The sequence below is a fragment of the Balaenoptera physalus genome (genome assembly GCF_965194825.1).
Source record: "Balaenoptera physalus genome assembly, chromosome: X".
NCBI lineage: Eukaryota > Metazoa > Chordata > Mammalia > Artiodactyla > Balaenopteridae > Balaenoptera > Balaenoptera physalus.
Genome location: NC_138903.1, coordinates 118,351,720 through 118,370,278, shown reverse-complemented (window position 1 = coordinate 118,370,278; position 18,559 = coordinate 118,351,720). Strand labels below are relative to the sequence as shown.

At 42.9% G+C, this 18,559-nt stretch overlaps 1 protein-coding gene and 1 pseudogene across 2 annotated transcripts in view; both read right to left on the bottom strand.

The window, feature by feature from the left end:
* FHL1 (four and a half LIM domains 1) overlaps window positions 1–2,349 on the bottom strand; it is a 37,298-nt gene extending 34,949 nt beyond the window's left edge. Inside the window, exon 1 of the mRNA XM_082445410.1 lies at window positions 2,277–2,349. The gene's annotated coding sequence lies outside the window, so the exon portion shown is untranslated. The remainder of the gene's footprint in view (window positions 1–2,276) is intronic.
* Window positions 1,445–18,320, bottom strand: LOC309652189 (chromobox protein homolog 1 pseudogene; annotated as a pseudogene). Its single transcript, XR_014268790.1, has 4 exons — window positions 18,287–18,320; window positions 2,564–15,739; window positions 2,277–2,349; window positions 1,445–1,511 (listed from the first exon to the last, which is right to left on the bottom strand). The product of XR_014268790.1 is annotated as a chromobox protein homolog 1 pseudogene (transcript).
* Window positions 18,321–18,559: the final 239 nt, after the last annotated feature.

Below are 18,559 nucleotides of genomic sequence, written 5' to 3'. Positions count from 1 at the left end.
TGAAAATGTATCACATTCTTTTTGTTTTGCTCACTCCTACATTCCTGGCCTAGTCCACAGTAGGGCTGAACGAATGAATGAATAAAAGAAAGGAAGAAAGATCATAAGATACCACTGCATCGTGATTGTTGAACTGTTTTACATCAATCCCATAGATTTCTGTCACGGTGAAACAGAACTTAATGGATTCTATTTCATTAACTCGCTTGAGAAACTCACTGCTCTAAAAGAAAACCCAAAGATGCTAAATTTTGGTCAAATTAAAGATGTCATTGGGGTATTCTTAGTATCACAAAACCACTTCAAATATGTGTTCAAAGGACTTCAAATTAAAATGTTCCATTTTAAGAATACAGTCTTGTACACATAGTTTCTATTAAAGTTTTCTTACTGACAGAGTTTGTCAAGGCTGCAGACTGCTGTGGAATTCCTAAGGGCAAACAATGCATGTGAATGGCCAAGCCTCACCTGGCCAGCATTTCCAACTCAGCTGATGGGAGGGTGTTTTTGACTCATCTGTGTATGTCCTTCAACAGTCTAGTCTCTCTTGCTGTGGAAAAATAAAAGTAAGAGCTGTGAAAGGGCACAGAGTGAAAACCTTTGCTCCTTAAACACGGCACTGCTTTTCAACTGCCCTAGGGCTCCTTGGAGGAGAAGAGTCGCAGCCTCCTACTTGAGCCCAGGCAGTTCTGGCTGGGTATTCTCTACTGGGGTTTTAGACCTCATGTTTTTATTTGAAGACAGGCTTTCATCATTTAAAAAAAAGTCTGACAACCCTTTTAGGTAAAGGCTGTGGATGATAGTAATGCCAGGGCTTAAATCTGAAGATGGAAGAGTCGACTGAGGCTGACAGCTGAGAGAAACTGCCGAAGCTTTTGTCACAGGGCCAGTCTAAAGCCCCAGGCCCCGGGAACGACTGCCAGCTACCATTGTAATGGATGAAATTGATCAAATTCAGATTAAACACTTCTAAAAAGCTGTCCTACTTTTTCACTCTTTAGGGTTTATATTTTATAGTCGTATTTAGGGTTTAATATATTTGCATATATATTTTAAAATTTCTGGAGAATCCTGCATCAAGTAGATGTAAGAAAGGCAACTCTCACCTCCGAGGAAGCATCAACCCTAACTGAAATAAAAGGCCCTACATTGAATGTGGGACTGAGCATGGAACGGGGCGGGGTGGAGGGGAAGGCAAAAACGCAGCCACCTTTTGATGGATGCAAGTGGAAATCCTGAGTGGTCCGGTGCAGCAAATGTCACCACCTCTCTCTCTTTTTTTTTTTTAAACAGTATTTTATTTATTTTTTAAACTAATTTATTTATTTATTTTTGGCCGCGTTGGGTCTTCGTTGCTGCACGTGGGCTTTTGCTAGTTACGGCGAGCGCGGGCTACTCTTCATTGTGGTGCGCGGGCTCCTCATTGCGGTGGCTTCTCTTGTTGCAGAGCGCGGGCTCTAGGCGCGTGGGCTTCAGTAGTTGTCACCACCTCTCTTATAAACACAAGGAGACTGGGGCCCAGAAAGCAGAAAGACCGTGGCCCCTTACACTGCGCCTGGAGGAACCGTCTTGCAGACTCCCTCCCTTTCCACATCCAAAGGTGAACGTCCCCCATCTCTCAAGAGAGAGAAATGAGTAAGCCGGCGTCATCACAGAGTGTCCAGAGGCCGCCGAGGCGACAGGAAGAGGACGGAGGATGCCTATCCAGGGCATGTTAAATGGAAGGCCTGGCGCACCCCACTGCTCACACCCACGCGGCTGCGCTTAGAACTTTAGTCCTAGTGAGAAAAAGATCTGGCGGCCCACGTTAATGTGGCTCCATGGAAACACTCCAAAGCACCAGATTCTGCAGTGGCAGCTCCACACCTAGGCTCGGCTCACCCCAGGCGTGAGAGTTCTGACAGCTGACCGGGCGGCCCAGCCTTGCCGGGCTCCGGCCCAGGGTCTGCTCCATGCAGCTTTCCTGCTCCCTACTGTTCACGGGCAACACGAGCAGATCTATACCCTCAAGCAGACCTCTAACCGTTCTGCTGTGCTTGCCACATTCACTTTCCATGCCCCCAAATGAAAAGCAAATGAGATGTGTTGGCCCTTGAAAAGGCATTCCCCAGAGACCCAGCATCTAGGGTAAGCGGTGACGTCGCTCAGCTCAGTTAAAACAAACCCCCTTAAAGTCTACGGTACAGACAGAGATCTCTGTACAACGTTGAGCCTAACACCACACATCAGGAGGTGGAGATCAGTGGTAAGAATGGGTGGCGATTCGGAAAACTTACCTCACACTGGATGTGTGCAGAACGGGATGTATTCAGTGAGGGCGGGACGCAGCTGACAAAACCTCCGACGTACCTAAGTTAGGAAACAATGAGAATCAAGAGGTCAAGTTACCTTTTCAGAAGAAAAGTTAGAAATTCCTAAAAAACAAAAACAAAAATCAACTTCCTTTGAAATGGCTCACGGTAACACGTTCTACTTTGTATTTACAACCCTTAGAGCTAAAGGAAAACTGCCAAGATGTTCTGCATATTTCCCCAAATGTCTGTTTATCATATAACATTCGCACCGGCAGTGGATCTGGCCCCCTCATTATCAAGCTGTATTAGCTCAAACACTCAGCATTGTTAGCGGAGTGAGCTCATGGCCTATTTCAGTTTTAAATTAACACTTGGCAATCACCCGGGTAATCAAAACAAATGACTCAGTCTTTTAGAATAGATTTATTAGTTGAGCCTTTTTTTCCCCCTCTTTTAACAGCTCTAGAATATTTTGCCACAGGAGGGCTCAGATCCAGAAAGAATGTAGAGCACAAGTCACCAGAGGAATATTTAGAGGTGTTGCCATGGAGATGAGGTGCCTTGCGACCGCTGAAGTTATCTCCAATCAACAACAGGATTAGGACGTAGGCTGGTGGGCATGCCTAGGAAACAGGTGTGCCCCGTGCTTTTCCCATCACGACACAAAGACGGTATACCCTGACACGCTGCCCTCTCCGCACCCGCGAGGCCTCCCCACGGGCACGCTGGCATCACCCCCTTAGCCGCCCCCCATCATTCAGAAAGGACTGGCTGGGGCTGAAGAGCAAGGCAGTGTGATCACTGTATCATCCCCAACGTGTGAAATCCTGAAACTCACACCAAAGGCACTTCTATATGAACTGTAAAATGTACACAAGTAAATGAAATCTGAGGAAAAGACAGCTCCCAGAGAGGAGGGCCCCCCCAGCGCCGTCTCCTCTGTTCACTGCTCTATTCCCACACCCAGAACAGTGCCTGGCACACAGGAGGCGCTCAAGAAGCATCCACCCAATGAAATAAGGCAAACATAAACCAAGGATTATAACCAGGCTCATAACTGCCCCCCGCGCCCCGACCAACCGGTTCCAGGCCGATCATCAAACAAGCAGTGGTGAGAGATTTTTTTTTTTTTTTTTTTTTTTACTGTTAATGAATGGGAAAATAAGTACCTGGTCCAGTTAGCTCAATAGGCTAATGGGTTCATCTGTTTAGAGACCTTAATGACAACTGTCACAGTTGAAGACAACTCTTCCAAACTTGAAATGGACAAGTCTGCTGACTATAGGGACAGGGGTCTTGTCCGCCAGATCAAAAGCCCAGAGGAAGGCAAATCTGTGCCAGCGACGAAGAGCTAACTTTCAAAAGCAAATGCTTGAAAGTGACTGACTCCAATAGAATACCTTCTAGTCCCCTTCCCACCTATACTTAAGTAGAGATAATATTTTCTTATTCTATCATATGAATAATTCATCATCGGTTTTATATTATACCTCATTTGTCTTACAGGACTTTAAGTTTCTTGGTGACAAGAACAGAAATCCCTGACTTCTCTTCTATCTCCCAGGACTTAGCATGGTATGTACACACAAAAGGTTTCGCTCAGTCTCTTCTCCCACCACCCACACCCCACTCACACAGAACCCAGTTTCTAGAAGGTGCCACACCCTTTCATGCAGCTGCGGGGAGAATGCAGCATGGCGCAGCTGTTCATAGCAAGGGCGCCAGAGTCAGACTGCCTGGGTTCACATACTGGCCCCGCCTCATATTAACTGTACAACCTCTGTGAACCTCATGTTAGCTGACCTCACAGAGAGGCTGTAAGGTGGCAACAGGGCAGTGCGTATAAAGCACTTAACAGGGCCTCACGCATACAAGGTACTCACTGAATATCAGATATATAATTATCACTACTATTACAGCAGGCACAGAGTGAAAAGGTTATCAAAACTGGATAACCATTTCATATGCTGCCTCAGATACCTGGCCCCAAATATACCCCTACTTAGATCGAACCCAACTTAAACTTTGAACCTGAATCCATCACACTCTAGCCTTATTATACTAGCCCATTTTACTCACCCTTCCAGAACCAATTTTTCCTAGAGATGGATTTGATACATGCTGGGCTCTACTTGAAGGAATCCCGTTCTCTAAAGAACCAGAATAGCTTCCTCCCTGAGACCCCAACCCTGCCAGTACCTTCCCTGCCTTCTCTCTGTCTGCTCCCTACCTCTGCAAATTCAGGCTTTGATGGGGCCAGGGGAGGCCAGAGAACTTGGCATCTAGTAAACGCAATAAGATGCCGGCTCTCCCTCGCAGAGGAAGTCCTTGGATGTCATATTCCCTGATGCCCTCCAGAGGGCAGAAGAGAGAAAGGCCCAAAGGCTGAGCAGGCAGAGCTCTCGCACGGGGGTCCAACTTGGGCCCCTGCCAGAGGAGTCTTGAGTTGCACGGTTCATAGTTTCACCATCAAGAACTAGCCCACAAAGAAAGATAAAAACGTACAGCAAGATTTTAACAGCATTTCTATGTCCAGTTCACTTTACTGTGTCCCACTTAACATTTAGTTGGGGATAAAGGCACTCAGAGCCGTAGAGTTGGGTACACTTTTCAATCTGCAGTGTGTAACTGTGGCTCTGACCAGACATAACACAAATTGTGTTGATGATATTGCGCAAGTCAAAGAGTAAAAACAGAACAGCAGCCAAACACACTGGGTAAAATGTGATGACAGCAAAGTAATCCAAAATAAAACCCAAACACTTCGGGGTCAGTCATGCTTTAAAATAAATCACGTTAATCTTATCCCACCCTGACAGAACTAATAAGTGAAATTAGACAAACCATTTATGTTATTCCAGAAGCCAGAAGCTATGTTCTAGTGACATTTAACATACACAATCATTCTCCTTCAGGTTTAACAATGGTATTTTGGTCACAGACACTGGCAATCCTATCACTATGGACAGCCAAGCTTAAATGATCCCCAAATCACCAATCAATTGGGTGAATTACGTGGAAAATAAAATCCAGAGACAGCAGCTGTTTGAATGAATCAAAAAGACCAGTTGAATCAATCAAAATGGATGAGCCCCACAGATTCATTGTCTCCTCTAAATTCTTTGAATGCGATTGTCATGGTAACCATTCCTTAATCATGTCCTTCAGAATATTCTCTCCTACCTAAGAAACCAAAGAGCAGTGAACCCCAAATACCTTCTTAATTAGGTACAGTTGTGATGGTACTGAGCAGCCGCTTAGACTTCTCATTTATCCTGCTTCGATTCAAATGCTTACGCTGCTATGGTCGTTAGAGACATCGGCATTTGCACCACCCAAAAACACATTTGAAATGTTACCATAACACGCAATAAGAAATACAAACAAGATGGCCACTGGCTTCTTTCCTTTAGCAGAAGAACTGATAAAGTGGCTCTTATCCGGCAAAATAATTAATTGGTATAAATAAATGGTTCAGATAAAAGATGCCTCATTTTAATAATTTCAACATAATCAGGATCTGCAACATCATCGAGTCTTTACCAGCACATTAACTTAATAAACAAAATCCAAGAAGATATTATGTTATAGAAATATAATAAAATCTAATTTTGTGTCCTTAGACGGAGTATAATATACTCGATACTATGTCTGGAAGATCATTTATTCCACACAAGTTTCTACATTTATTATTTTATATGCTATAATATTCTTCAAAATTTGGAAAGAGAAAGGTTTTATCTTTACTCAGTCTGGGAAAAGAGAGGTTATATTTTTAAAAGGTATCTACTAGATATACGACACATTTCAAGTTGTGATCCTTCTAGATTCATCCTTAGATTTTTATAGTTCCTTCAGAAAACTAAAAAGTGCACAACTTTTCCAAAGTTAGAGCGGTGACCATTTTAAAATATTGCATTGGAATATATGGAACCCTTTAAAATATCAAATTTGCTGTTACAGGTTTGCAACTAGTAAGAAAAGGTCTTTCCTTCCAGATATGGCACAACCTGTAAACTAACAAAAGGATGAAAGGTAAGCAGTGTGCCCACCAGGCCCCAAATAAGCTCTAAGGAGCAATTTCAATGGGCCATTTCTGGATGCAAATTTAAAGAATTTGTGGTCACAAAGGGGGGATAAGAAATAAAAATACATGCATTCCTTTTTAACTGGCACACTAAAACATTAAGAATACTTTTGCTACAAACACAAAAATAATCAAGTGGGACTACATAAAATAAAAAAGCTTCTGCACAGCAAAGGAAATGATGAACAAAATGAAAAGGCAACCTACGGAATGGGAGAAAAATATTTGCAAATCATGTATCTGATAAGGAACTAGTATCCAAAATATACAAAGATCTCATACAACTCAATGGCAAAATAAACAATCCAATTAAAAAAATGGGCAGTGGAGCTGAATAGACATTTTCGCAAAGAACACAAACACATGGCCAACAGGTACGTGAGAAGATGCTCAACATCACTAATCATCAGGGAAACACAAATCAAAACCACAATGAGATATCATCTCATACCTGTCACAATGGCTATTATCAAAACACCACAAATAACAAGTGTTGACAAGGATGTAGAGAAAAAGGAACCCTCTTACACTGTTGGTGGGAATGTTAATTGGTGCAGTCACTATGGAGAACAGTATGGAGGTTCCTCTGAAAATTAAAAATAGAACTACCATATAATCCAGCAATTCTGTTTCTGGGTATTTATCCAAAGAAACTAACTCAAAAAGATATCTGCACCCCCATGTTCACTGCAGCACTACTTACAAGAGCCACGATATGGAAACAACCCACGTTCCTATCAATGGATGAATGGATAAAGAAGATGCAGTACATGTATACGCAATGGAATGCTACTCAGACATAAAAAGAAGGAAATCTTGCCATTTGCAACAACACGGATGGACCTCCGGGGCATTATGTTAAGTGCAATTAGTCCGAGAAAGACGAATACTGCATGATCTCTCTTATACACAGCATCTCAAAATTAAAAAACAAAAAACAAGCTCACCGGTACAGAGAACAGATTGGTAGCTGCCAGAGGCAGGGGGTGGGGAAATGGGGGAAGGGGACAAAAGGTTAAAAAAACCCAGACTATACGTATTTTCTGCATATGTCTTTACATAACTGCTGGCTAATGAGCTTTATAAGACTAAAGAAAAGGAGAAAAACAAAAAAAATAATAATAAAACATTAAGAATACTTAGGAATAAAAAAGCCATCAATGACACAATAAAGGGAACTAAAATTATCAGGCATGAGGAACAAGTAGGAACAATGCAAAAAAAACCCAAAACCCAAAAACCAAAAACAAATTAAATGGCAAAATCCAGCAAGAAAAATGGAGCAGCAAATATTTGCTAAAGTCAAAAGGTAAAACCTCGAAATTCTTGCCCTTTGCCCTAATGTTCAATGGTATTTTTGTTTTGTTTTGTTTTAAAAATACGGAGATTGATGTTCCTTCAGTGACTATTAACAACAGTTCCCAAATAAAACAAATGATAAAATAAAAATTCACTTAATTGACTGATAGGCTTGAATTAGTCATTGCCAAGTTTACAACTTTCCCACAACTCCAAGCATTCTTTCGTCAAGAGAAATAGGATTTTTCCCCCCCGCCCCGATGACCATGGGTAGCTTTCTGGACGACTATAATTTGTGTCTTTCTATAAGTCACTGGGGAATACCCACCCCCCAAATTAGAACTCCAAAATCAAAGCAATGAGGGACAAAGGATAAGTACAGATGCAGAAAACGTGACGATTCTGAAAGCTGCATCTGGAGAGCACTGGCTGTCCCAGAAGAGAGGAACTCCTGAGCCAAAGACTCATTCTAACCGTGCCTTCACCCCACAGCTATCACCAAATCCTAGCCATCTGTACTGCAAGAGAGCTTTCATACTTTTTCTTCCTTATAATCACATTTCTACATTCCTAGTTTGGTGCATGATTACTTCACACCTAGACTACTTCACCAGACTTCCTGACTATGGACGCACTCCCGTCTTCATAGAACCGCCAGAATCACCTTTCAAATGTACCAGCTTGAACGGATCACTCCCTTTCCCCCCGACTTTCCTCCATTGTAATCTAAAGGCCAAATTGCTAGCATGAAATTCAAGGCCTTCCAGTCACACTCAAGCCCGCTTTTCCCCTTCTCCCACACTCAGCTCTGGCTCTGGCTGACTCCATGCCTCTAAGCTCTGTCACCCCTACTGAGTAACAGGTGCTCGGGTGTACGCCACCGTCCCTACACCAGTGATTCTCAAATTGGCTGCACCTGGGGAGCCAGAGCAACTAGTAACGTCTCGGTGCCCCCCGTGTTCCCCCAGAGGAATATAATGTGCAGCCAAGTTTGAGAACCGCCGCCCCGAATTCCTAGAGCCCACAGTCAAAGTTTAGTGGGCATGACAGCCTCCGGGGGTGGGGGTGGGGATTATTAAAACACAAAGTGTTGAACTGCATTCCCAGTGCTTCTGAGTCAGTAGGTCTGGGATGGGGCCCCTGAGTCTGCATTTCTAACGAGCTCCCAGGTAATGCTGATGCTGCTGGTCCAAGGACCCGACTCTGAGAAATGCTGGTCTATAGTCAGGATAATTATACAGTATAAATATATGCATCATTTACACATAATAGTAACTATTATATGCATATTCCATTCGGCAAAAGAGAAGGTACCGTCTTCTGAAATCCTATTACTGCCTTGTACTGTTGTTTACCTTTCGAACCCATTTGTTTGTGAACCAATCTATAGAAAGTCTTAGGGATTATCCAGTCCGATTTCCCTTTTATAAGCTAAGTACTAAGGGGAAGTACTTTGCCCAAGGGATCAGATGGTTATTGGTAGAACTCGGGCTGGGATTCAACACTCCCGACTCCCTCCTCCTCCCTCTCAGTTCAGTACTCTTTCCACCACATCCTTAATGCGTCTCTCACAGCTTCTCCAATTAGAATGGATGTTCCTTCCTTGAAGAGATCCTTTTTGCTTTTAACGTTCCCCACAGCATCTAGCACATAGAGCAAGCAGTCAATAAACGTTTGCTGATTTCATGTGAGGAAGTGTTCGGACTCATACTCTAGAAGCTGCCTTTGGTACCCTATGAACTGTTTCCTTACATGCTGGCCACTGGGCAGCCCTGCTCCAATCAATTAGCCGCAGAATAAACCCTTCACATCGGCATGCACGCAGCCAGTGTCTGCTATAGGGACAATAACACACACATAAAGGAAAATTATAGGGTTTTAAAAGCGGAAGGAACGATAAGTTTATAAGGTGACACAAATCAACTTTCAAGTTGTATGTTAGAAACTTTTACAAGTACCCCAAGTTCCATCTGACACCCAACAGGCCCACGCAGCTGTAACAGCCCGGCAGTGGGGGAAGTCTGGGCTTGACTGCTTCAGCCAAGGGGCCCTGACTTTTTGGTGCTGAGGTCCTGCTTCCTTGTTCCTTAACAGAAAATCCACAGGTAACTGAATCAAGGGTAAACAGGAGATAGAGGGAAAGGGAGATGAAGAGGAGCCAAAGGGCAGCGAGCAGAGACTGGGTGAGCAACAGGGGGCAAGAGGACGCTGTGACATACCCACCCTGCCTGCCATCGCCACTGCACCTCCACAGGCCTTCTAGCTATTTCCAGCAGCGTGGCCGAGAGGAGCATGACTGGGGCAGGCCCCCTGACTGACCGGGCCTGTCTACACCTGTGGGGCAAACACAGGATGCTTCGGCCAGACGGTTAGTTCTGCCGCCTCTACAATGGACAGGAACTGCTGTACAATCAAGTCAGCTCACAGAACCTGGTGTCAATCGTGAAGGTGACCACAGGAATGCAGCGGCTGTGCCACCGTTTGGTTCACCACCAGCCCAGAGTAACCCTTGATCTCGGCAGCCAAACTGGAATCCCCAGCCTCCATCACGGACTCTGACTCAAGGGAGAGGTTCTCTCTGTCCCCTCTTTCCCCTTCCCAGTTAAAATCTGCTGCTTCCAACAGAGGTAGGACCGCATGTACAGTCGACCAGTCAAGCAGCGAATCAAGAAAAAAAATACGTGAAAGCTTCTCTAATAACAGGTATAACAATGAGTATATGTAACAGATCCATACATTAAAAATTTTCTTCCAATATACAATAAAATTTAATGAGTTAAATAGGTGAACTCTATAACCAACTCCCCCCTTCATGAGTATTTCTGCAGCTAACTGTATGAAGTTTTTGACCCTGCGTCTAATCACAGACCTGATGGACGCATTTCATGAACAACCATATCCCCAAGACATCTATTCCTTGATTCCTTGAGTGACTGCCGTCATTTATATTCCAATTCTTGATGCTTTCTCAATTTTTCCTCTTCCAGTGACTTTAACACCATCCCAACGTCTGCTTGTCTCCCTCAGCCTCAATGTCCTTCTCAGGCCTGACCCCCGCCCCCGCACCTACTAACGCCTACAGAGAATGTTCTGTTTACACAGCCAACTCAAGGAAGCAACACGTACTTGCAGTTGCTCGTAAGAATCACCCAGGTCAAAAAAAAAAGAATCACCCAGTTCCAGTATATAGAAACCATTGGCAATAAGACCTTAAAAGACCTCATCTTTTCACATGCTTTACTGTCACACTGGCCACGCTGAGTAATTGCCCAGAGGTTCTGGTCTCAGGTCCATGCTACTACAAGCCAAGCAACAGCCTCTGGCCGAAAGCAATCAAACTCTGACCTGGATATTGGCTGCAAGAGTTGGCATGAGCTCACCGATCGTCACTGTTGCTAGGGATACCACAAATGCAAGGGTCAAAAAAGGGCTCACTGGGTTGTAGGGCACGGGATTTGTCAAGCCAAGGGCTCCACTCCACCACAAAGATGGCACGATGCCCCAGTGGTGGCAGACAGACAAAGCCCCAACACAGTGCTCACACTAACCTGCTCAGTAACTCTTGTGCAACCGGACAGCAGTGAACAGCGCCAGGCAGCTCTCCCGGGAACTCACATTTTCACTATTCAGGGAACCGATGGTACAAGTTACAGCACTCACGAAGAGGCACTTCTCTTACGTTACTAGTACTTAAAAACAAACACTGCGCTTTAACTACAAATTAATAATAAAAAGTGACTGATATATTCATTGTATTTCTGAATCCCAAGTGAAAAATATTTATAATAGATTTTTTAAAAGCAGTTTTAGATTTACAGAACAATTGAGCAGAAAGTAGTTTCCACATACCTCCACAATACCTCCTTCCCAGTTTCCTCTATCTTTAATATCCTGCATTACTGTATTTTTTTTTTTACAGTTGATGAGCCATCACTGATACATTATTATTAACTAATGTCAATAGTTTACATTAGGGTTCATTCTTTCTGCTGTGCATTCTAGAGATTTTGACAAATGTTGAAGTTTTTTTGTTTTTTAAAACAAAACAAAAAAAACCAACCCTTTCCAGGAATTTCCTGGCAGTCCAGTGGTTAAGACTCCCACACTTTCACTGCCGAGGGCCCAGGTTCGATCCCTGGTCAGGGAACTAAGATCCCACAAGCCGCATGGTGTGGCAAAAAAACCCCAAAAAACAAAAAAAACACCAAACCAAAAAAACCTTTCCAGTACATTCTGAGGCACAATACATCTCCTTACCTCAAGACCATTTTAATTGCTGTAGCTTTGTAAAGGGAAGTTTCACAGGAACGCTGTAATGTACATCATTCATTTCTTTTCAATGATTCATGGTTTCAAAGACTGACTATAACATAGCCCTGCAAACATATTCAACTTTGATTATGTGAAAACCAACCATTCACAACTCTCAGACCTCCAGTATGGCCCCAAAAAAAAGGAGTCTGAAGAAATTCTTGGACCACAAAACAAAAAGTAAGAAAAACAGTCTCCAAGATGACATCTGACATGTTGGAATTAGTCTGCTGATGACTTGGTCTGGAGATGTTTATAAAAACAGCTTTGTCATGAGAAAGCAGAGCAGCGTAAGAGAAGTAGCATCGGGAGACAGAAAAGAGGAGGAAGAAAACTGGGAAAGGAAAGCAGGGAAGGGCAGAAACAGTAGAAATCAGGAGTGGCAGGTGGACACTAGATGCAGGACAGAGCGGCAGCAATGGAAAGGAGAGCCAGCTAGACATAAAAGGACGGTGACATGAATTATTTTGAGAAGGTGAGTGAGGAAGGGACAAATTGCGTCTCAATACTCTAGCCCTTAAATTGCCTAATCATTCATTCAACTGAATATATCAATGGGAAAGCAACATTCAGCATGTTAAAAGCCGGCTTTGCACATAAGTGTGTAAAGGTGGTACGTCTTCCATCCACTGAAAATTCCCTCTGAAACCCATTTCAAATCTTTTGGAAGGCTCTAGGGATAGGGTTATTCCTGAATAATGATTACATACACACACTAGCTGGAGGTATAGACCTACAGGTGTAAAACATTTATCCTGATGCTTTCATTTTTAATTTATGAATAAGTGTGAAGCAAAATTCAAATTACTTTACTTGTCCTGTCCTTGAGGGATTTGACATCTCACCCTATCTACTTCAGAAGAGCATATGCTGCCTCTCTGTTTTATCAGGATTGTTTCTCTCTTGGCTCTGATTTCCCTTCAATCCAAGTATGTAATGAGGCTATTCAATAAAGAGACTGTGGTTTACTTGCAGGCAAAATCTTAAGTACTCATCTTTAGGCCACCAGGAAAAGGTTCTAAGAAGTCAAACCTGGAATCTCCTTGTCATATTATTTGATCTTAAATGTAGAGAAGAAAACAGCGTTCTGGATTTATAGCTGGTCTTTGGATTGAGAAAGATCCACAAACTTTCAAATCTAAGTTTAGAAAGCAGCTCTCACACAAAAGCAGATCAGTGGTTCCCTGGGGAAGGATGCGCTGCAAAAGGAGCACGAGGAAGCGTGGGGGGACTGAGCGCCACACGGCTCTATGCCGCTGCCGCAACTCGTCAAGCTGTGTGCCTTAACTGGATGCAGTTTACTGTACATAAATGATACTCCATACAGTGGGTATTAAATTATCTTGATAATCATTCCACAACGTACATGTATATCAAATCATCACATTGTACACTTCATTTTCTTTTTTCTTGTTATTTTTTAAACCATTTTTTAAATTGAAGTATAGTTAATTTACAATTTTGTGTTAGTTTCAGGTACACAGCAAAGTAATTCACTTATCCATATATGAATATATCTATTTTTTTTCAGATGCCTTTCCATTACAAGATATGGAATATAGTTCCCTGTGCTATATAGTAGGTCCTTGTTGTTCATCTATTTTGTTTTTTGTGTTTTTTTTTATAAATCTATACTTTGATTAAGACAAAAACTGACAGTGTTGGTATGAAGTTTAACAGTTAAACAAAAGTTTTCACAGAAACCTAACACATGCCTAAAATGATTTCACAATGGAGTTCTAGATGCAGGTCTAGACGATGTCAAGAACTGATGGATCTCATGATTCAAAACAGCATTTTGGGTTTTAGTTAATTCTTAGGATTAAAAAAAATTGTTTTGTTTTAAAGTGAACCACTGCCCCAGTATGAAAGTTTAATCTTCTCCTGAGACCAGGGCTTCAGAAATCATTCAACTCCTGAAGTGATTCAGTGAACTCGTGCTGTCAGTGACTGAACCCTGCCACCAATGGTTTCAAAGTTCAAAAAACAGAGGTTCCAAGAGTTTTCCACCCTAAGAGCACCGGCCCTTGTCTTTCCCTACTCTCCCACCTCCTATACCACCCTCTGCCCTTCCCCAAATACTTCAGCCAGTGGCTTGGATGGAGAAGCTGATATTTATAACTTCATAATTGGAAAAGAAAGGGTCTTCTTGTCAATTTCAAGAATTATCACCTCTAAGACAGAATGATGTGCCTGTGTATCCACTCCAGTAAGACTTTTCCTCCTCAACCAGTTTCCATCCCCCAAATGGCAGCTTTGGTAACTTCTTAACTGGCTTGGTCCTCTGTTGGGAACAGCATTAAGCTCAGGCAGGGAACACCTTGGCTTCTAAGTTTCAGGCATTCACAGCTTTTTAACAGTCTCTCACAGTCCTCACTTAGGTTGCCAATGACATTTTTTGAAAGGATGAAATATTCTGGACACAGAACCAAATCATCATTAGTTGTTCTTTCCTTTGTTTCACCACTTCCCCCATCAGGCCCCAAATTTTAACAAAAATGACCCTAACCCATCTCCCTTCTTTCCCCCCCATCCCTCCCACCCCAAATAATACACCAGTAATAGCCAAAAACTACATACATGCTATGCTGTAAAAATGCAGAGCTAACACTATTGGGAAGAAAGCTGTGGGTTGCAGAGATGCTCTTTGAAGATCTACAGTATCTTTATAGCTCTCCCACATCCCATTCTGCAAGTTTTGTCCTTCATAGAAGGTCCTTTGCTTTTCTCAGCAAAGTTCAGAACGGGTTGCCTTGAAACACTGACCCTCCTTCCTCTCCACTGGGATGGGTGTGCAAACTATACAGCATGGAGCGGCTTTAAAGCACTTGGGCTGCTGTAAGGCACAGAAACTATACTGGCTCTTCAAAGGACATCTTCTCAAGCCACCTCTATGGTGTCAAGACAAGTATAACTCCTTCTTTCCCCATTTGAAACCCACAGTCAGATGTGACAGGGGCTGGTACTCAGGACAGTTAATTCTTGTCAACTTTTTTGTCATCATCCTCCGAGGGGTAGGAATGCCACGTCAGCCTTTCCTCACAGAAGGATATGACAACCTGTGGGTGCTTAACATTGGCTTCCTTGGCAGGGACCAGGTCAGCCTCATCACAGAGTTTTTCCATTTCATCAGGAACATGAGTTCTCCACTAGAGTCTGTAGCTCCAATAATCTGCTCTGGTTCCAAACCCCGGGCAAAGCCTCGTGGCTTTTCTGACTCTTCTTTCTTCTTCTTTGGTTTGCTCTCCTCCCCCTTATCTTCCGCATCAGAATCAGCTTTGCGCTTGCCTCCCTCTGATTTATCTGTCTCGTGGGCTGTTTTCTGTGACTGCAGGAACTCAGCAATGAGGCCAGGGGGATCCAGGTTTTCTTCTGGTTCCCATGTGCTGTCTTCATCTGAGGACCCCTTCCACTTTAGGAGGTACTCCACTTGGCCCTTTACCACTCGACGGTCGAGAACTTTTCCCACCACTTCCTCTTCTTCCTCTTCTTCTAGCACCTCCTCCACTTTCTTCTTGTTTTGTTTTCCCCATGGTGCCCTCCAGCTTTCTGGTATAAAGGGTGACAGGGCTCAGAGCAGCGCCCACGAGCCCGAGAGGAATCGGTGCCCCGCTACTGGCGCGTCTTGTCGGGCTGGCCGGGGGAGTGGTGACCAGAAAAGCAACAAGCCTGCTGACCGAGGCTGAGCCCCTCCCTGAAGCGGCCCTCCCCTCAGCCGAACCTCTGTTTTCTATACAGTAGTGTGTATCTGTTCATCCCAAACTAATCTATCTACTGTAACTTATTTAAAATAGATTTATTTATTGTACCATGCCGTACACTTTAACTATATACAATTATATCTGTTAGTTATTCTTTAATAAATTGGGGGGGAGTTGATATTTAAAAAGTGTCTCTAACAAAGGCCGACTGCTTTATCTGTAGATGCAAGTATACATTTTCACCTCCTATTAGCTTGGCTGCTTGGTTTCTTTCCTTAGTGTGGTTAGGTGTGCTTACTACATTGGAAAATTCTGCATCTTATGGCCTAGAAGGGAAGGGCCTAGAATTTGAAAATTTGAACTGACCCTGGCATCTGGAGACATAGAATCTTTGACAAGAAACTTAAAGTGTCTCCTTAGCTTCTAGAAGCCATCTGCCTGAGGACTTTTTATAAAAATTGTTTTTAAGTATGTGAAACTACCATTATTTACAGGGTGTTTCTTACAAACTATTGAAAAACATAAAATTTTGTTAATTCAAATGTCTAAATCAACTACTACGGCTCAGTGATACACAAATTTTTGGAATTTATGTGTGTGTGTGTGTGTGTGTGTACTCTTTAGTCTCTAAGAAACCTGGGGGAGGCACCTGTTACTTCAGTTCAACTGGTCACACGAAAGTACAGATGATTGATTATGTTTATAGACAGATGCTGGCCACCAGCTTCCCAAACAAGAATAAAGTCTAATACTAGACCCGGCAGAGATTCACTGAAAAACCAGTCCTTAACCTCTTCCTAATAAATCACACATTTTTATTCTGACAGGAGCCAAGCAGCCTTATCTGCACTCTAAAACTGAAAGTGAATAACAAAACTTGTTAATCGAGTAGAGAAATTTACTTTTGTACCATCCTCATCAAAACAACCTTGACGGTAACATCTCTACATTCCTATCTATCAAGTCCTTAGTATTGAAAAGCACATTTAGAACTCGGTGGATATTGCAAATTCTTGTGATTAGAAGGTCTATGGAACATTTTATGCCTTGAATATATGTAAGAACCAGGGTTGTTTTTTTTTTTCTGGTTTGTTAATTTAATTTTATTTTTTTAACATCTTTATTGGAGTATAATTGCTTTACAATGGTGTGTTAGTTTCTGCTTTATAACGAAGTGAATCAGTTATACATATACATATGTTCCCATATCTCTTCCCTCTTGCGTCTCCCTCCCTCCCTCCCTATCCCACCCCCTTCTATGTGGTCACAAAGCACCCAGCTGATCTCCCTGTGCTATGCAGCTGCTTCCCACTAGCTATCTATTTTACGTTTGGTAGTGTATATATGTCCATGCCACTCTCTCACTTTGTCCCAGCTTACTCTTCCCCCTCCCCGTGTCCTCAAGCCCATTCTCTATGTCTGCATCTTTATTCCTGTCCTGCCCCTAGAACCAGAGTTTTTAGGTGCGTGAATAAAATATAAATCCCACAAAACGTAGAGTGCTGGCAACCAAGACTTACTTTGACTGCTCTTTTCTTTTCCTAGGTTTCACTGCACTTACAAAGCCAGTACACATGTATCTTCTATCTGTGTATTTTACACCCATAGTAGTTCCAAAATGAAGCTCAAGCAAATCTCATTGGTTTAAATACAGAGAAAAACCCATTTTCAGAAGAGAAATACAGTGTACTGCAGGAAGCTGGGAAGAGCTGGCGGCTCACTGACAATGCACATATTCATTAGCAGGCAATAATGAGGAACAGGAGCAAAAACTACTTCACAACACACCCCTAGGCAAGGGTACAATTTTCTCATTTGTTCAAATAGTAGTGAGTATCCATGTTCATTGGCAGTGAGTATCCATGTTCATTATTTCACGAAGCTTCAGTGTTTGCTGGGGCCCTGGCCATAGAAAAGGGATGATTTTGCGTTCACAGGTTTACATGTGTACACAGCCTATGTAATCTCCAGATGTATTTTGTTCAATTCTATTCGAAGAGTGACGTTTCTGTATCAAGGGACACCAGATCTCACCCGACACCTGTTCTGGAGAGCAGCTTCCCTGACCATCCTAGGCTGGAAAACGGAACTGGCCCAGGTTGGGGTAACTGTAATACTGGCAAATGCGGGAAGGGGAAGACGCAGCGGCAGGTAAACATGATGATGACTCTGGAGCCCGGAAAAAGAAAAGTGGGCAGAGTCCACTGGACCGAAAAAAGGTCACCCTGAGGGTAAAACAGACACCCAGGCAAAGGAGACACGAAGAGAGAGGGGCCCACACAGCTACAGAAAGAACAAAGAGGGCGAAGAAAGAAAGGGCGGGAAGCCGAAGAACGTATTTTTTTTTAACAGCGCCAGATTTAAAACAACAATCGCATGTGAGGGTGTGCGCGCATGCGCTTGTGCCAGCATTTGCTACAACTTAACTTCCTACCCGAGTCTGGAAGCAAATGCAGTCTTTACCATTTCTTTCCCACAATTTGAACTTTACCACAATTTTAACAGACATTTCATTTTATAAAGGAAAAGAAAACTTTCATGCAGCGATGGCTCCAATTGGGGTCTTTCAGGCTAGTATGTGTAAAGACTCTTACGAAGTCGTTGCTGAATTTCTGTGACTCTAGGCATATTCGATAGGCCTCGGTACTAGTACTTGCTCCCTAGGCCAGAGGAAATCAAAGGTTAGATGCAAAAAAGAGGTTCCCCACCACTAATGTTCAATTTCAGTAAAGCAAATAATATGATAATTTTCTGCAAACAACTGTTTTGATGATTTTCTGAAATTAGGAAAAAATTGGCCTTTTTGGTATCCTTCAGTACATAGTTAATATACTTTCACCATAATAACTTGTTCTTTTGAGGGACAA